We start from the raw sequence: 17,201 nt of genomic DNA on the forward strand, positions 1-17,201 counted from the left end.
GACATTTGAGAAATCGATATCTGTCTCTGGTTACCAAAGAAAAGTCAACATACTTCCTGAACTGTGTATCTGAGAATCGTGCGAATCAACATCTGGAAAGTAGTCAGGTTATAATAGCCTCTGGTCCCATAATAGACCAAATGGAAATTTGGGGTGCTTTTAATAACCATTTTGCCTCAGCTGGCCATCTATTTGAAATAATTGTTTCTGGAAATTCCTCTAATTCCAGTAGAGTCCTTTATTCACCTTGAAACAGACTGTAGAGAATGATGCACACCCAGATAGAGAATGTCTATTTTCATTTCAACTATTTTACATCTATGATGTAGTGCATGGTTAAAAATCAGTGGAGAGAAAAAACATCCACAGGGTGTAATCCTTTTGATCCTTTTTTACTGCAACTCTCTGGCTCACTTATTGCAGAATAATTAACCTATATTTCAGGTGTTATCCCTAAGATCTGGAAAGTGGCACATGTTCTCCCCCTACCTAAAGGCGGAGATAAATTGGGCGGTAGTTATCTTGCCTTTCCAAAGTTTTAGAATCCTTGGCCTACTCTCAACTAATAACTTTTGAAACTTCTCATTTTATTCTAAATGTGCACCAGTCGGGTGTTAGACCTGGACATGGCATCGTTTCAGTTGCTACACTTGTTCTAGATGTGTTAAATTGCTTAGATCATGAAAACCATTGTGCTGCCTTATTTATAGACCTTTCCAAGGACTTTGACACTGTTGACCATTACATTATAATGCAAAGACTGAAATAGGCCTGGATCAGGCTTCTTGCAAGTGGTTTGAGAATGATCTGTCAGATAAGACACAATTTATGATTTCTGAAGGTGTCAAGTGTAGTTTCCTGGATATTAAAGGTGTATAGCAGGGGTCAGTATTGGGACCTGTTCTCATCGACCAATATTATTTCTATAAATAGTTATCTGTTAACTTGTAATATTCATATGTATGCAGGTGACACTTATGTATGCCATTGCCCCAACTGTTGCCCAGGCTATGTTGGAGTTGCAATCTGACGTTGTTGCCTTACAGAGAGCTCTGGTTGGTTTAACTTGTACTTAATCCAGGAAAGACTAAATATGTATTCTTTTCTAATTCTCGCAAAAAAAAAATCAGATGGACTACATATTTATTAATTGGATGGTTCTCCCATCGATCGGGTTCCCGCCTATAAATATCTGGCCATTTGGATTAACAAAAATGTAATGTTTAAAAAACATACGGATGAGCTAGTTAAAAAGCTGAGATTTAAAGTGGGATTCTTTTTTAGAAATAGATCTAGCCTCTCCCTAAATAGCAGGAAGCAGATTGTACAGTAATCTTTCCTGCCATTTCTTGACTATGGTGACTAGAGGTCGACCGATTTAATCGGAATGGCCAATTTTAATTAGGTCCGATTTCAATTTTTCATAACAATCGGTATTTTTGGACACCGGTTTGGCCGATTTTTTTTATTTTTATTTTTTTTGTTTTTTTGTTTTTTTTACACCTTTTATTTAACTAGGCAAGTCAGTTAAGAACACATTCTTATTTTCAATGAAGGCCTAGGAACGGTGGGTTAACTGCCTCGTTCAGGGGCAGAACGACAGATTTTTACCTTGTCAGCTTGGGGATTCGTTTTTGCAACCTTCCGGTTACCAGTCCAACGCTCTAACCACCTGCCTTACATTGCACTCCACGAGGAGCCTGCGTGTTACACACGGGCAGCAAGAAGCCACGGTAAGTTGCTTTCTAGCATTAAACTTATTTTATAAAAAAACAATCAATCTTAACATAATCACTAGTTAACTTCTCTTGGGTAGGGGGCAGCATTTGGAATTTTGGATGAAAAGCATGCCCAAATTAAACTGCCAGCTACTCATCCCCAGAAGATAAGATATGCATAGTATTAGTAGATTTGGATAGAAAACACTGAAGTTTCTAAAACTGTTTGAATCATGTCTCTGAGTATAACAGAACGTATTTAGCAGGCGAAACCCCGAGGACAAACCATTCAGAATTTTCTTTTTTTTGAGGTCACTCTCTTTTCAATGGGTTTTCATTGGGAAACCAGATTTCTAAGGGACCTTCTTGCAGTTCCTACCGCTTCCACTGGATGTCAACAGTCTTTAGAAATTGGTTGAGGTTAATCCTTTGTGTAATGAAGAAGTACGGCCATCTTGAAGGAGGGTCACTCGAAGTGTCCTGTTTGTTAGAAGCGCTGACCAGAAAGCTAGCTACAGTTGGTTTTAATCCTGTATTGAACACAGATCATCCTGTCTTCAATTTTATCGATTATTTACGTAAAAGTTGTATTACAAAAGTAGTTTGACATTTTTTGGCAAAGTTTACAGGTAACCTTTGAGATATTTTGTAGTCACGTTTCACAATTTGGAACCGGTGTTTTTCTGGATCAAACGCGCCAAATAAATTTTTGATTTTTTCGACGGAATTAATCAAACAAAAGGACCATTTGTGATGTTTATGGGACATATTGGAGTGCCAACAACAGAAGCTTGTCAAAGGTAAGGCATGAATTATATTTGTATTTCTAGGTTTTGTGTCGCGCCTGCAGGGTTGAAATATGCTTCTCTCTCTTTGTTTACAATGGTGCTATACTCAGATAATAGCATTGTTTGCTTTCGCCGAAAAGCCTATTTGAATTCTGACATATTGGCTGGATTCACAAACAGTGTAGCTTTAATTTGGTATCTTTCATGTGTGATTTAATGAAAGTTTGATTTTTATAGTAATTTGTATAGTAATTAATTTGGATTTGGCGCTCTACATTTTCTCTGGCTTTTTGCCAAGTGAGACAGTAGCATCCCGCCTAAACTTAGATTTTTGGATATAAATATGAACTTTACCAAACAAAACATACATGGATTGTGTAACATGAAGTCCTATGAAGATCATCAAAGGCTAGTGATTAATTTTATCTCTTTCTGCTTTTTGTTACTCCTCTCTTTGGCTGGAAAAATGGCTGTCTTTTTCTGTGACTTGGCTCTAACCTAACATAATCGTTTGGTGTGCTTTCGTCGTAAAACCTTTTTGAAATCGGACACTTTGGCTGGATTTACAACAAGTGTATCTTTAAAATGGTGTAAAATACTTGTATGTTTGAGGAATTTAAATTATGGGATTTCTGTTGTTTTGAAATTGTCGCCCTGCAGTTTCACTGGCTGTTGACGAGGTGGGACGCTACCGTCCCACATACCCTAGTGAGGTTAACTACACATGGTTGATATTACTAGTTTATCTAGCGTGTCCTGCGTTGCATATAATCGATGTGGTGGCTGTTAATTTCTCATCGAATCACAGCCTACTTCTCCAAACGGGTGATGATTTACCACTGTCGTTGCACCAAACCTAACCAAAAACATCAATGCCTTTCTTTAAAATCAATACACAAGTATATATTTTTAAACCTGCATATTTAGTTAATATTGCCTGCTAACATGAATTTCGTGTAATTAGGGAAATTGTGTCACTTCTCTTGCGTTCCGTGCAAGCAGTCAGGGTATATGCAGCAGTTTGGGCCGCCTGGCTCGTTGCGAACTGTGTGAAGTCCATTTATTCCTAACAAAGACCGTAATTCATTTGCCAGAATTGTACATAATTATGACATAACATTGAAGGTTGTACAATGTAACAGCAATATTTAGACTTAGGGATGCCACCCGTTAGATAAAATACGTAACGGTTCCGTATTTCACTGAAAGAATAAACGTTTTGTATTCGAAATGATAGTTTCCGGATTCAACCATATCAAAGGCTCGTAATTCTGTGTGTTATTATGTTATAATTAAGTCTATGATTTGATATTTGATAGAGCAATCTGACTGAGCGACGGTAGGCAGCAGCAGGCTCGTAAGCATTCATTCAAACAGCACTTTCGTGCGTTTGCCAGCAGCTCTTCGCAATGCTTCAAGCATTGAGCTGTTTATGACTTCAAGCTTATCAACTCCCGAGATTAGGCTGGTGTAACCGATGTGAAATGGCTAGCTAGTTAGTGGGGTGCGCGCTAATAGCATTTCAATCGGTGACGTCACTCGCTCTGAGACTTGGAGTAGTTGTTCCCCTTGCTCTGCAAAGGCCGCGGCTTTTGTGGAGCGATGGGTAACGATGCTTCGAGTGGCTGTTGTCGACGTGTTCCTGGTTCGAGCCCAGGTAGGGGCGAGGAGAGGGACGGAAGCTCTACTGTTACACTGGCAATACTAAAGTGCCTATAAGAACATCCAATAGTTAAAGGTGTATGAAATACAAATGGTATAGAGAGAAATAGTCCTATAATAACTACAACCTAAAACTTCTTACCTGGGAATATTGAAAACTCATGTTAAAAGGAACCACCAGCTTTCATATGTTCTCATGTTCTGAGCAAGGAACTTAAACGTTAGCTTTTTTACATGGCACATTTGCACTTTAACTTTCTTCTCCAACACTTTGTTTTTTCATTATTTAAACCAAATTGTACATGTTTCATTATTTATTTGAGGCTAAATTGATTTTATTGATGTATTATATTAAGGTAAAAGAAAAGTGTTCATTCAGTATTGTTGTAATTGTCATTATTACAAATACATTTTAAAAAATCGGACTATTTAATCTGTATCGACTTTTGTTGGTCCTCCAATAATCGGTATCGGCGTTGAAAAATCATAATCGGTCGACCTCTAATGGTGTCACCATTTACCAGATTGCAGCAGCCACATTAAACCTTTGAATGCAGTCTACTATATAGCACCCTTTGCTTTAATACAGGTGACAGTTTTAATACTCTACTGCATCCTGTATCAAAAAGTTGTCTGGTCCTCATAACATTTCCATAGCTCACTTCATTATTCCATTTTTGTTAACAAAGCTGTACTAAACAAGCTTCCAACTTCACTGTTAAAATATAAAAATACCAAACCCCTTCACAAGGTTTGTGAACTAGGTAAATCCGCTCTTACACTGAATAAAAATATAACAGTTCATATAAGGAAATCGGTCCATTTTTAAAGCAATTCATTAGGCCCAAATCTATGGATTTCACATGACTGGGAATACAGATATGCATTTGTTGGACACAGATACCTTAAAAAAAGGTAGGGGTTTGGATCAGAAAACCAGTCTATATCTGGTGTGACCACTATTTGCCTCATGCAGCATGACACATCTCCTTTGCATAGAGTTGATCAGGCTGTTGATTGTGGCCTGTGGAATGTTGTCCCACTCTTCAATGGCAGTGCGAAGTTGCTGGATATTGGCGGGAACTGGAACACGCTGGTGTACACGTCGATCCAGAGCATCCCAAACATGCTCAATGGGTGACATGTCTGGTGAGTGTGCAGGCTATGGAAGAACTGGGACATTTTCAGCTTCCAGAAATTGTGTACAGATCCTTGCTACATGGGCCCGTGCATTATCATGCTGAAACATGAGGTGATGGCGGCAGATGAATGGCACGACAATGGTCCTCAGGATCTCATCATGGTATCTCTGTGCATTTAAATTGCCATCGATAAAATGCAATTGTGTTCATTGTCCGTAGCTTATGCCTGCCCATACCATAACCCCACCACCAGCATGGGGCACTGTTCACAACGTTGACGTCAGCAAACCACTTGCCCACATGACGCCATCCACGTCTACCATCTGCCTGGTACATTTTGAAACCGTGATTCTCCGTGAAGAGCGCACTTCTCCAGCATGCCAGTGGCCATCGAAGGTGAGCATTTGAAGTAGGTTACGACGCCGAACTGCAGTCAGGTCAAGACCCTGATTCGGACGACTAGCACGCAGATGAGTTTCCCTGATTCGGTTTGTGCATACATTTTCTTCAGCTGTCCAGGTGGCTGGTCTCAGACGATCCCGCAGGTGAAGAAGCCGGATGAGGTCCTGGGTTGGCGTGGTTACACGTGGTCTGCAGGTGAGGCCGGTTGGATGTACTACCAAATTCTCTTAAACGTTGGATAAAAATGAACATTCAATTCTTTGGCAACAGCTCTGGTGGACATTCCTGCAGTCAGCATGCCAATTGCACACTTTCTCAAAACTTCAGACATCTGTGGCATTGTGTTTTGTGACAAAACTGCATATTTTAGTGGCCTTTTTATTGTCCCCAGCACACGGTGCACCTGTGTAATGATCATGCTGTTTAATCAGTTTCTTGATATGCCACACCTGTCAGGTGGATGGAGAAATGCTCCCTAAAAGGGATGTAAACACATTTCTGAGCTTTTTGTGCGTATGGAAAATGAAACATGGGACCAACACTTTACATGTTGCATTTATATTTTTGTTCAGTGTAGTTTTCAAGCACCTCATTGCTGGAACCAACTACAAAATACATTACAATTGGATGTTCTGGTGCTGCTCAGGCACAAAAGAATATTGATTAGGGACCATCTCTTATTGAGGAATGTAATTATTTTTGAATTTGTGTAGTGCTGTATTTTTTGTTGTATTGTTTGTATTTGATTTAGATTTTGTCTTATGAAATTGTATATGCAGGTCTTTTGGTCATAGCCAGTCAACTGAGTTTTGTGAGTTCATCGTGACTTACTTGAGGGTTCGTTTTTGATTTTTTTGTATTTTATATACTGTATATTTCCTCACTATGAGTTTGAAATAATACTGTGAAATTGTGAAAATGATGATGTCATTTTAATGTACGAGCTGTTTGGAAATTTCAGCCTGTTTTGGTGGGATGGAGTTTTTCCCTTCCATGTTGACATCATCATGTGGTAAATTAGTTAATAGACCAACAAGAGTTCCAAACCTCTCTGTCAATAGCAGCACATTTCAGATTTTTCCTCCCTACTCAGATCAGCCCCAGACAGTCATAGCAAATTCTTGCTTGAGAAATTGCCCTTTTCTAAGAAGCTATTTCTGTTTATTTGTGACAGTTAAAAAAAAAATAATCACAGTAAGGTGCTTAATTGTTACCCAGAAATTATTTTATATTGGCTGCATTGGACCTTTTTTTAAATTACAGATTTCTTGAGGTATCTTCAATTCATTCTGACTATTTTGAGTCAGTGATACTGTCTTTGTTACTATGGTTTCTCATGGGGACAAACATGAATAACTGCCACATCGAACCACACACCAAAGACTGAAATCTCGTTTTTCTTAATGAGCAACAGAGTGCTTTTGGTCACTCTTTAAATTTCCTGTATTGCATAAAACTCCGACATCTGTATATCCCAGTCACTGTGTTTCCTAAATGTTTCGACATGCACCAGCCATTTAGACTTCTGTTATCAGATAGGCAGTGCACTTTGCTGTCAGTACATAGTTACCATACAGTTGAACTGATGAGAACTTACTTCCGCACAACAGTTCTGAGGACTTTTTTGTGGGGAATCTAATTTGTACAGATATTTGTTGACTTAACCTTTGGTGTTGGAGTTCGAGCAACACGGCACACCATCACTTTCTCAATGCTGGCATGTCGGTGGAAACGAGGGGGGGGAGTGGATTGCCATTGACTAGCGCAACAAAAGGTACATTTTTCAGTATTATTGCGATCTGTAGACATTTTAATTTCAAGGTGACAGTTATTTCAGCTAACCTGGGAGAAGTCAAACAGGGCATCCAGTGCCATGTACAGTGCGTACTGTAAAAACCAAAATGTATGATACTAAACAATTGTGCTACATCTAAATTTAAAGAGGAAAAAATTATACACACACAAAGAAACATCAACACTTTGTGGACAGCAGGAGTTGATATGCAGCAATGTTTGAAATAATGTGAAGGCTGGTAAAAAAAAATGTTTGCTCCACCTATGAGTCCACTGACCCAGTGATATACGCTGTGCAATGTCCCTGAAAGGGGCATAGTTATTATGATGCATTATACAACGGCTGGGTCTAATCCTGAATGCTGACTGGTTAAAACCGCATTCCAGCTGTGTCTATTCCACAAGTTACCACCGGCTAAATCTATGATGTTAAAATGCCTATTTACTCTGTTCCATCTGACTGTGCAATCCACTGTCTTATCAGCACAGCCAGGCAACTTATAAACTTGATCTCCACTATAAAAGCATCTTGACATTTATCTCACATTTCTTCTTTTAGACTAACAGTTGGTTTTCAACACCAGATATTTGTATGAACCTTGCTGTCTGTCTTTTCGACATTTGCAACATTGTTTCAATATTCAAATTCAATCTCCACTTGTCGCATAGTAATGAACTAGTCAGGATCAGACAGACAGGCAGCTTTTCTCAGCCAATCAAAATCATGAATCAGCATAATTTTTATGGATATATATATATATATATATATATACACACACACACACACACACAAAGAAATATCAATAGAAAACAGATCAAATGAAACTGCAGCTATTTTGCAGTCTTTCCATCTCAGTTTGAAGTGATTGTGTTAGCCGTGTTGTTAGCTAGCTCCTCTGAACAACAGCGACCTGACGAGAGAGCACATTTTTCTATGCCAGATGAAATCGCACATCATTAGCTTATTTTTATGGGTGTATCCAAATAAATGTCACTAGAAAACAGCTTATGTAAATGCAGCTACTTTGTTGTTAATCAGTCTGCACTGTTTGACGTGACTAAGTTAGCTGTAGTTGGCTAGCTAGCAAGCAAGTGATAAGAACGTTGCCAGTCAGTATGGCAATAGAACATTTAGAACGAACAACTGGGTCGCGTCTATAGATGCAAAACAAACAGACTGAACGACTGGCAACCGAACAGATGGAACGAACAACCAGCCAGCTTGGGTACCAACCCTAGATTTGTATCTGGAGTATATCTTGTGGAAGGATAAAATAGTATGAATAAATTAATCAAAATAACATTTTTACTGAAAAACTGTCAATCATTATTTGAATATGTTGCTAACCCGTTGTATAAAAGTGATAATGCCCTCGAAGCCGGTGTTTTGGAGGATATATTGGCACGTTTTGCCAGCCCTCGACTTTGTCTCGGCCCTAACACCCAACACCCGTTCCAATATATCCTCCAAACACTGGCTTCGAGGGCATTGTCACTTAAGGAGAATACAACATTAACACACAAACACAATGAAAGGTTCTAGAACATGACTGGAATTGTGTGAAATTAACACTATATACCAACGGTCTGCAGAAGAGGACTTTGTGTTCTAACAAAGCACATCATCTTTATCTAGCCAACTGCGCAACACAAATATAACTCAACTAAAGCTGCACACAGCAACATATGATATGTCACCGAATCCAAGCAATCTGTTCTCCAAGCATACAGAGTCAAGAAAGTAGACGACCCTCTGCAGTGGCTTCAAGGCCTACAGTACAATTATAATGTTTTATACAATTCAGAAAGCTCATCAGTTAGTTGGTTATAATGCCATACAATGAAAATAAATAAATGTTTTAATAGAATGATTTTAATAAAAAATAAATATACTGTAACTACATACTGCAATGATATTCAAACCACTTACACATAGCTTGATGACAGATTCGTTCACATGATCATCAGACTGAAATTAAATACAGAATGTCCATCGTTCATTTGAAACCACATTACTCATTTGATATCTAGTCGGTTACCAATTAGTACTTCTGGAAGTGTATTGGACGTCAACTGGCAGATGTGAGTCAAATTGTATTTAAATGATTTAAATGCCGGCCATATTTTATGCTTTTACTTACAGGCAAAGTGGTGAAAGGGTCTGCTCCAATGGAAGGCACCCAGGTGTCACATACAGATCTGCCACAAAGATATCCTTGCCCTGCACAGTACAGTAAAAACAAAATGATTATATAAGGCACTGCCTCTAAAACATTTTACTGTGTTTGTGTGGATCAGTATTTCATGTCATAGATCAAGGCAGAGATGGGACCAAGTCTCAAGTCTTAACCTTTTGAGTCTCGAGTCAAGTCCCAAGTAATAATGGGCAAGTGTCAAGTCCCAAGTTCCAGAGCTGAGGTCAAGTCACAAGTCCCTAATTTTAGGTTTTGAGTCCTCAAGTCAGTGGTTAACACTAGAACCACCAAGGCGGTCAATCTGACCATTTTCAATATTGTCATTTCAATAACTTAATTTCAATAAAAACCTTGAAACCAACTGTCCCTGACTTTTCCTAAATATGTGTGTTTTATACTATCAGTACTATTAGATAGATGTCAAACTTTCTGAGCATTTCATCCTCAGTGCCATGGCGGTCAAAATGACCCTATGCATATTTAACAGTAGAAGTACCAATAGCCGCCAGTCTAATAAATCCATTTAATATACACAACCTAATTGAAATATTAATTGATATATTTTTGAAAGGTCAGTAAAAACATGATACAAGACAATTTATTTCATAAGAACAGAATAGCATGTTCTTGAGTTTTATCTGCTTCGTAGTCGAGGCTATATGGCTGTGGCATGCCAATGAAATCAGCTTGTTCATTTAGCAGACATCACAGGCTTATATTCTGCTGCCCTACCACAGTCAACACATATTTTACAGTATGAATATAGCAGAAGAAAATATACTGAACCAAAATATAAACGGAACATGCAACAATTTCAAAGATTTTACTGAGTTACAGATCATATAAGGTAATCAGTCAATTGAAATAAATAAATTCGACCCTAATCTATGGATTTCACATGACTGGGCAGGGACGCTACTGTGGGTGGGCCTTGGAGGGCATAGGCCCACCCACTGGGGAGCCAGGGCCAGCCAATCAGAATGAGTTTTTCCCCACAAAAGGGCTTTATTACAGACAGAAATACTCCTCAGTTTCATCAGCTGTTCGGATGGCTGGTCTCAAACGATCCCATATGTGAAGAGGCTGGATGTGGAACATTTCTGGGATCTTTTATTTCAGCTCATGAAACATGGGACCAACACTTTACATGTTGCGTTTCTGTTTTGTTCAGTATAGAAAGGATATTTTTCCCAAATAGCAATTGGTGATTGTCGCCAGTACTCACATGAGGAACGGGTAATATTGTTACCCGTCAGACTATTGTCAATTTAATCTTGTTTTTAGGCCACATATATTATTATATGTGTGAAATTTGTTTCAGTGTAGTTTGAATTGGCCAGCTGGGCAGGCAACTTATTTTAGTATTTACACTCTATTCGCTTCTGGATCAATCAATACATTTTCTTAACAATTACAATTTACATTTGGTGTCCTGAGGTTTCTTATGACCTAATTTATCTTATTAAATGCTTTGATTTAGCAATTACACAATTTTGAAATATCAGCAGTCAGAATGACTGTCATAGCCAGTCTAGTAGTTATGGAATTCCAGCGCACCGAGTGTTGTGTTTTTATACCAATTTCAATAAAAAAAAATTAAATGTAGGTTATATTTTCTGTTACAGTACATAGGCCTACGTAATAAACTTCACAGATAATGAAATTAATGTTGTTTGAATCATCATTACTAATAGAAAGGCCACCCAAATGATGATTTATAGCTAGTGTTGATAGTACAGCTACAGTTTGACTGACATTGTGAGATCTCTAATTAGAATCAAGTGTTTCCCCCCGCCCACTACATTGGAGGTCTGTGGTTGGCTGAGAATAAACATTCATGGAAACCCATGCTGAGAGTGCATATTTTCAAGCGACACGCGGTGAAAGTATAAGACAGTGCACAATTTTTTTCCTCATCTGCCGGCTCAGCAGCGGTGTTACAGCTCAAGTCCAAGTTAAGTCCTGAGTCATAGATGCTCTAGTCCAAGTCGACTGTCAAGTGTTAAAAAAAATTGTCTCAAATCTCAACATTTGCGACGTGAGTTTTACTCGAGTTTAAGTCACGTGACTCGAATAGTAGAGAGAATTATTTATTTCAGATTTTATTTCTTTCATCACATTCCCAGTGGGTCAGAAGTTTACATACCCTCAATTAGTATTTGGTAGCATTGCCTTTAAATTGTTTAACTTGGGTCAAAAGTTTCGGGTAGCCTTCAACAAGCTTCCCACAATAAGTTGGGTGAAGTTTGGCCCATTCCTCCTGACAGAGCTGGTGTAACTGAGTCAGGTTTGTAGGCCTCCTTGCTTGTACACGCTTTTTCAGTTCTGCCCACAAATTTTCTATGGGATTGAGGTCAGGGCTTTGTGATTGCCACCCCAATACCTTGACTTTGTTGTCCTTAAGCCATTTTGCCACAACTTTGGAAGTATGCTTGGGGTCATTGTCCATTTGGAAGACCCATTTGCGACCAAGCTTTAACATAATTTTCCTCCCTCGTGATGCCATCTATTTTTGAAATGCACCAGTCCCTCCTGCAGCAAAGCACCCCCACAACATAATGCTGCCATCCCCGTGCTTCACGGTTGGGATGGTGTTCTTCGGCTTGCAAGCCTCCCCCTTTTTCCTCCAAACATAACGATGGTCATTATGGCCAAACAGTTCTATTTTTATTTCATCAGACCAAAGAACATTTCTCCAAAAAGTACGATCTTTGTCCCCATGTGCAGTTGCAAACCGTAGTCTGGCTTTTTTATGGCGGTTTTGTAGTGGCTTCCTTGCTGGGCGGCCTTTCAGGTTATGTCGATATAGGACTAGTTTTACTGTGGATATAGATACTTTTGTACCTGTTTCCTCCAGCATCTTCACAAGGTCCTTTGCTGTTGTTCTGGGATTGATTTGCACTTTTCGCACCAAAGTACGTTAATTCTCTGGGAGACAGAACGCGTCTCCTTCCTGAGCGGTATGACGGGTGCCTGGTCCCATGGTGTTTATACTTGCATACTATTGTTTGTACAGATGAACGTGGTACCTTTAGGCATTTGAAAATTGCTCCCAAGGATGAACCAGACTTGTGGAGGTCTACAATTTATTTTCTGAGGTCTTGGCTGATTTCTTTTGATTTTCCCATGATGTCAAGCAAAGATGCAATGAGTTTGAAGGTAGGACTGGAAATACATCCACAGGTACACCTCCATTAGGCTAATTGACATCATTTGAGTCAATACAAAGCTTCTAAAGCCATGAAATAAATTTTGCGAATTTTCCAAGCTGTTTAAAGGCACAGTCAACTTAGTGTATATAAACTTTTGACCCACTGGAATTGTGATTAGGTGAAATAATCTGTCTGTAAACAATTGTTGGAAAACATACTTGTGTCATGCACAAAGTAGATGTCCTACCTAACTTGCCAAAACTATAGTTTGTTAACAAGAAATGTGTGGAGTGGTTGAAAAACAAGTTTTAATTGACTCCAACCTAAATGTATGTAAACTTCCGACTTCAACTGTACGTATCGTGTCTGAGCCGTTGAATTGCGACTCCCCTTTGTCCTTATACTGATGTTTCGCTTGTTTGATTGCCTTGCGGAGGGAATAACTACACTGTTACACATATTCTCGGTCATCTTTCCATGGCTAAATGCGGTGGTTCGCACTTTCAGATTTACACAAATGCTGCCATCTTTCCAAGGTTTCTGGTTAGGGTAGGTTTTAAGTCACAGTGGGAACAACATATCCTATGCGCTTCCTTATAAATCTCCCTGAATCAGCGTATACATCTATATTATTCTCTGAGGCTACCCCAAACATGTTCCAGTCCGCGTGATCAAAACAATCTTGACGCGTGGATTCCGATTGGTCAGACCAGCATTGAATGGTCCTTGTGATGGGTACATCCTGTTTGAGTTTGTCTATAGGATGGGAGAAGCAAAATGGAGACGTGGTCGGATTTTCCCGATCGGAGGCTGGGGGAGGGCCTTGTATGCATCGCGGAAGTTAGAGTAGCAGTGATCCAGTGTTTTGCCAGCCCAGATACTGCAATCGATATGCTGATAGAATTTAGGTAGCCTTGTTCTCAAATTTGCTTTGTTAAAATCGTCAGCTACAATAAATGCAGCCTCCAGATATATGGTTTCCAGTTTGCATATAGTCCAGTGGAGTTTCTTGAGGGCCATCATGGTCTCGGCTTGGGGGGATATACACCGCAGTGACAATAACCAACTAGAATTCTCTTGGGAGATAATACTGACCGCATTTGATTTGAGGAATTCTAGGTCCTGTGAACAGAAGGACTTGAGTTCCTGTATGTTGTAGGTTGTTACAATTACACCATGAGTCATTAATCATGAAATATACACCCCGCCCTTCTTCCCTGAGAGTTGTTTATTCCTGTCAGCGCGACAAAGAATCCCGGTGGCTGTACCGACTCCGACAGCATGTCCCCAGAGAGCATGTCCCCCATGTTTCTGTGAAACAGAGTATGTTACAATCCCGGATGTCTCTGGAAAGCAACCCTAGCCCTAATTTTGTCTACCTTGTTATCTAGAGACTGGACATTAGCGAGTAAAATACTCGGGGAGTGGTGGGTGATGTGTGCACCTCTGAAGTCTGACCAGAAGGCCACTCGTCTACCTCTCCTGTGAAGGAGTTGTTTTGGGTCAGCCTCTGGAATCAGTTCGAATGCCTTGGGTGGTTCAAACATAGGATCCGCTTCGGGAAAGTTGAATTCCTGGTTGTAGTGCTGGTAAGTTGACGTCGCTCTGATATCCAATAGTTCTTCCCGGCTGTATGTAATAACACTAAAGATTTTCTGGGCTAACAATGTAAGAAATAATTATTTATTTTTTAAACGAAATACTACATAGTTTCCTAAGGATTAGAAGCGAGGCGACCCTCTGTCGACGCCATCTTGCAATATTTTTCAGGAGAAGGATTAAGTAGCTAGCGTAATACAAAGTGTGTGCTTTTACAATCAATTCATGCAATTATTCACTATAAGCAGGTATTGCTGAAAAATAGAGTTGAACAACTATGGTTTATACACTAACAGTCAACGACCAAAAGGACATTTTAATTACCTGATGCACCCCAGACCTGCTGAAAGACCTTGTCTTATGTAGCTTGGGTCTTCATCTTCTCTCAGCCTGATGACAAGGTCTATGTTTGAGCCCTTATGGTCTATCCCACACTATTTGCACAATGACCTTACTTCTTCCACCGAGTATTGAAAGGTAAGTGTTGTTGATTTGATTATAACTTAAAAAGGACATTTTTGGGATACAGGCCCAAAAATGTATATCACTTCAAGTAAAAAGCAAAAACATGCAAAACACTAATTTGATCAAATTCATCAAAAGGGTGGGGAGAATGTCTGAAAATTGACTTTGTGAGAATTATGATTATAATGGGGGAACCAACGTTACTCCTCACTATCCCTAAACGAGGCCAGTAACAATCATTTTAACTGCTATGCATTGACCTTGCCTTAATTTATATTACGGGGAGTAACTTTGCATTGCTATGCTACATCTGTACCTTTGACTAAGCTAGTTAGCATTGCTAGCTAATGTTAGCTAGATCAGCTAAAAAGAACAATTTCTTCTAGCACTCAGTACAACTTGGAAACTAACAGTAGTAGAAAGGTTTTCACACGTTTCAAACATACTTATGGTTGGTTGTGTATACAATACAGTTACAGGGGTTTGTCAACTTTACGGGTTTATATTCAGGAGCGATAGCACCACATGTACATACACTATATATACAAATGTATGTGGACATCCCTTCAAATTAGTGGATTCGGCTATTTCATCCACACCCATTGCTGACAGGTGTATAAAATCGAGCACACAGCCATGCAATCTTCATAGACAAACATTGGCAGTAGAATGGCCTGTACTGAAGAGCTCAGTGACTTTCAATGTGGCACCATCATAGGATGCCAGCTTTCCAACAAGTCAGTTCGTCAAATTTCTGCCCTGCTATGAGCTGCTCCGGTCAACTGTAAGTGCTGTTATCGTGAGGTGGAAACGTCTAGGAGCAACAACGGCTCAGCCGCGAAGTGGTAGGCCACACAAGCTCACAGAACAGGAACACCGAGTGCTGAAGCGTGTAGCGCATAAAAATCACCTGTCCTCCGTTGCAACACTCTCACTACAGAGTTCCAAACTGCCTCTGGAAGCAACGTCAGCACAAGAACTGTTCGTATGGAGCTTCATGACATAGTTTTCCGTGGCCGAGCAGCAGTAAACAAGCCTAAGAAATACCATGCGCAATGCCAAGCGTCGGCTGGAGTGGTGTAAAGCTTGCCGCCATTGGACTCTGGAGCAGTGGAAATGCGTTCTCTGGAGTGATGAATCACGCTTCACCATCTGGCAGTCCAACAAATCTCTGTTTGCGGATGCCAGGAGGACGCTACCTGCCCCAATGCATAGTGCCAACTGTAAAGTTTGTTGGAGAAGGAATAATGGTCTGGGATAGTTTTTCATGGTTCGGACGAGGCCCCTTAGTTCCAGTAAGGGGAAATGTTAACGCTACAGCATAAAATTCTAGATGATTCTGTACTTCCAACTTTGTGGCAACAGTTTGGGAAAGGCCCTTTCCTGTTTCAGCATGACAATGGCCCCATGCACAAAGCGAGGTCCATACAGAAATGGTTTGTCGAGATTGGTGTGGATGAACTTGACTGGCCTGCACAGAGCCCTGACCTCATCCCCATCGAACACCTTTGGGATGAATTGGAACGGTGACTGCGAGCAAGGCCTAATCGCCCAACATCAGTGGCCGACCTCACTAATGCTGTTGTGGCTGCATAGAAGCAAGTCCCTGCAGCAATAATCCAACATCTAGTGGAAAGCCTTCCCAGAGGAGTGGAGGCTATTATAGCAGCAAGGGGGGGACCAACTCATTATTAATGCCCATGATTTTGGAATTAAATTTTCAACTAGCAGATGTGTCCACATACTTTTGATCATGTAGTGTACCTTTTTTCTTTGGAGTTCAAAAACTGGCTGCTACTGCAACCCCGTAGAATGAGGAAGTAAGCAGCTACTGCGACACGTAGAATGAGGATGTAGCCAAGCCAATAGAAAGAGAAGCATCCAGGAGCCAACTAAAAGAGGGGGCAGGTTTTGGGCGTGTTTTCCCTGGGCGGTTCTTGCCTGGTCATGGAAGAACCGCCCAGGACACGGGTCGCAGTCTTACCAAACTCTGACGCGGATTGTGGTGTGTTTGCCCGCCGTAGGCAACATGTGACTAAGTTTACACTGCTGTGCTGGGTCACAACGTGTCTCTGGACCTCAGAGAGAGAAGAGCAAGGGAAATGAAGAAAAGAAAGACAGTGTCACCGTGTGTTGGTGTAACTTCTGTGGCTCAGAGTGCGATCACTGAATCGCTCACGTGCATGTTCCATTTCTCTGAATAACATTCCATTCCAGCCTGGGGCGCAGGCAGGTAAGTAAGCAGGCTTCAATGCTTAGGTAACAGAATACAACGGTCACAAAT

The 17,201-nt window shown here is 40.2% G+C and overlaps 1 protein-coding gene across 5 annotated transcripts in view; it reads left to right on the forward strand.

Moving 5' to 3' along the window:
* The window catches only part of LOC139576600 (solute carrier family 23 member 2-like), a 67,430-nt gene that overhangs the window by 10,407 nt on the left and 39,822 nt on the right, over nucleotides 1–17,201 (forward strand). The window contains exon 1 of one of the 5 annotated variants that reach the window (XM_071402873.1): nucleotides 16,847–17,150. The exons of 3 other annotated variants lie outside the window; for them this stretch is intronic. The gene's annotated coding sequence lies outside the window, so the exon portion shown is untranslated. Of the gene's footprint in view, nucleotides 1–16,846; nucleotides 17,151–17,201 lie in introns of those variants that run through there. One more of the 5 variants, XM_071402875.1, reaches the window with a different exon arrangement.

This window comes from Salvelinus alpinus, chromosome 5, assembly GCF_045679555.1.
Source record: "Salvelinus alpinus chromosome 5, SLU_Salpinus.1, whole genome shotgun sequence".
In the NCBI taxonomy this organism is placed as follows: Eukaryota; Metazoa; Chordata; class Actinopteri; order Salmoniformes; family Salmonidae; genus Salvelinus; species Salvelinus alpinus.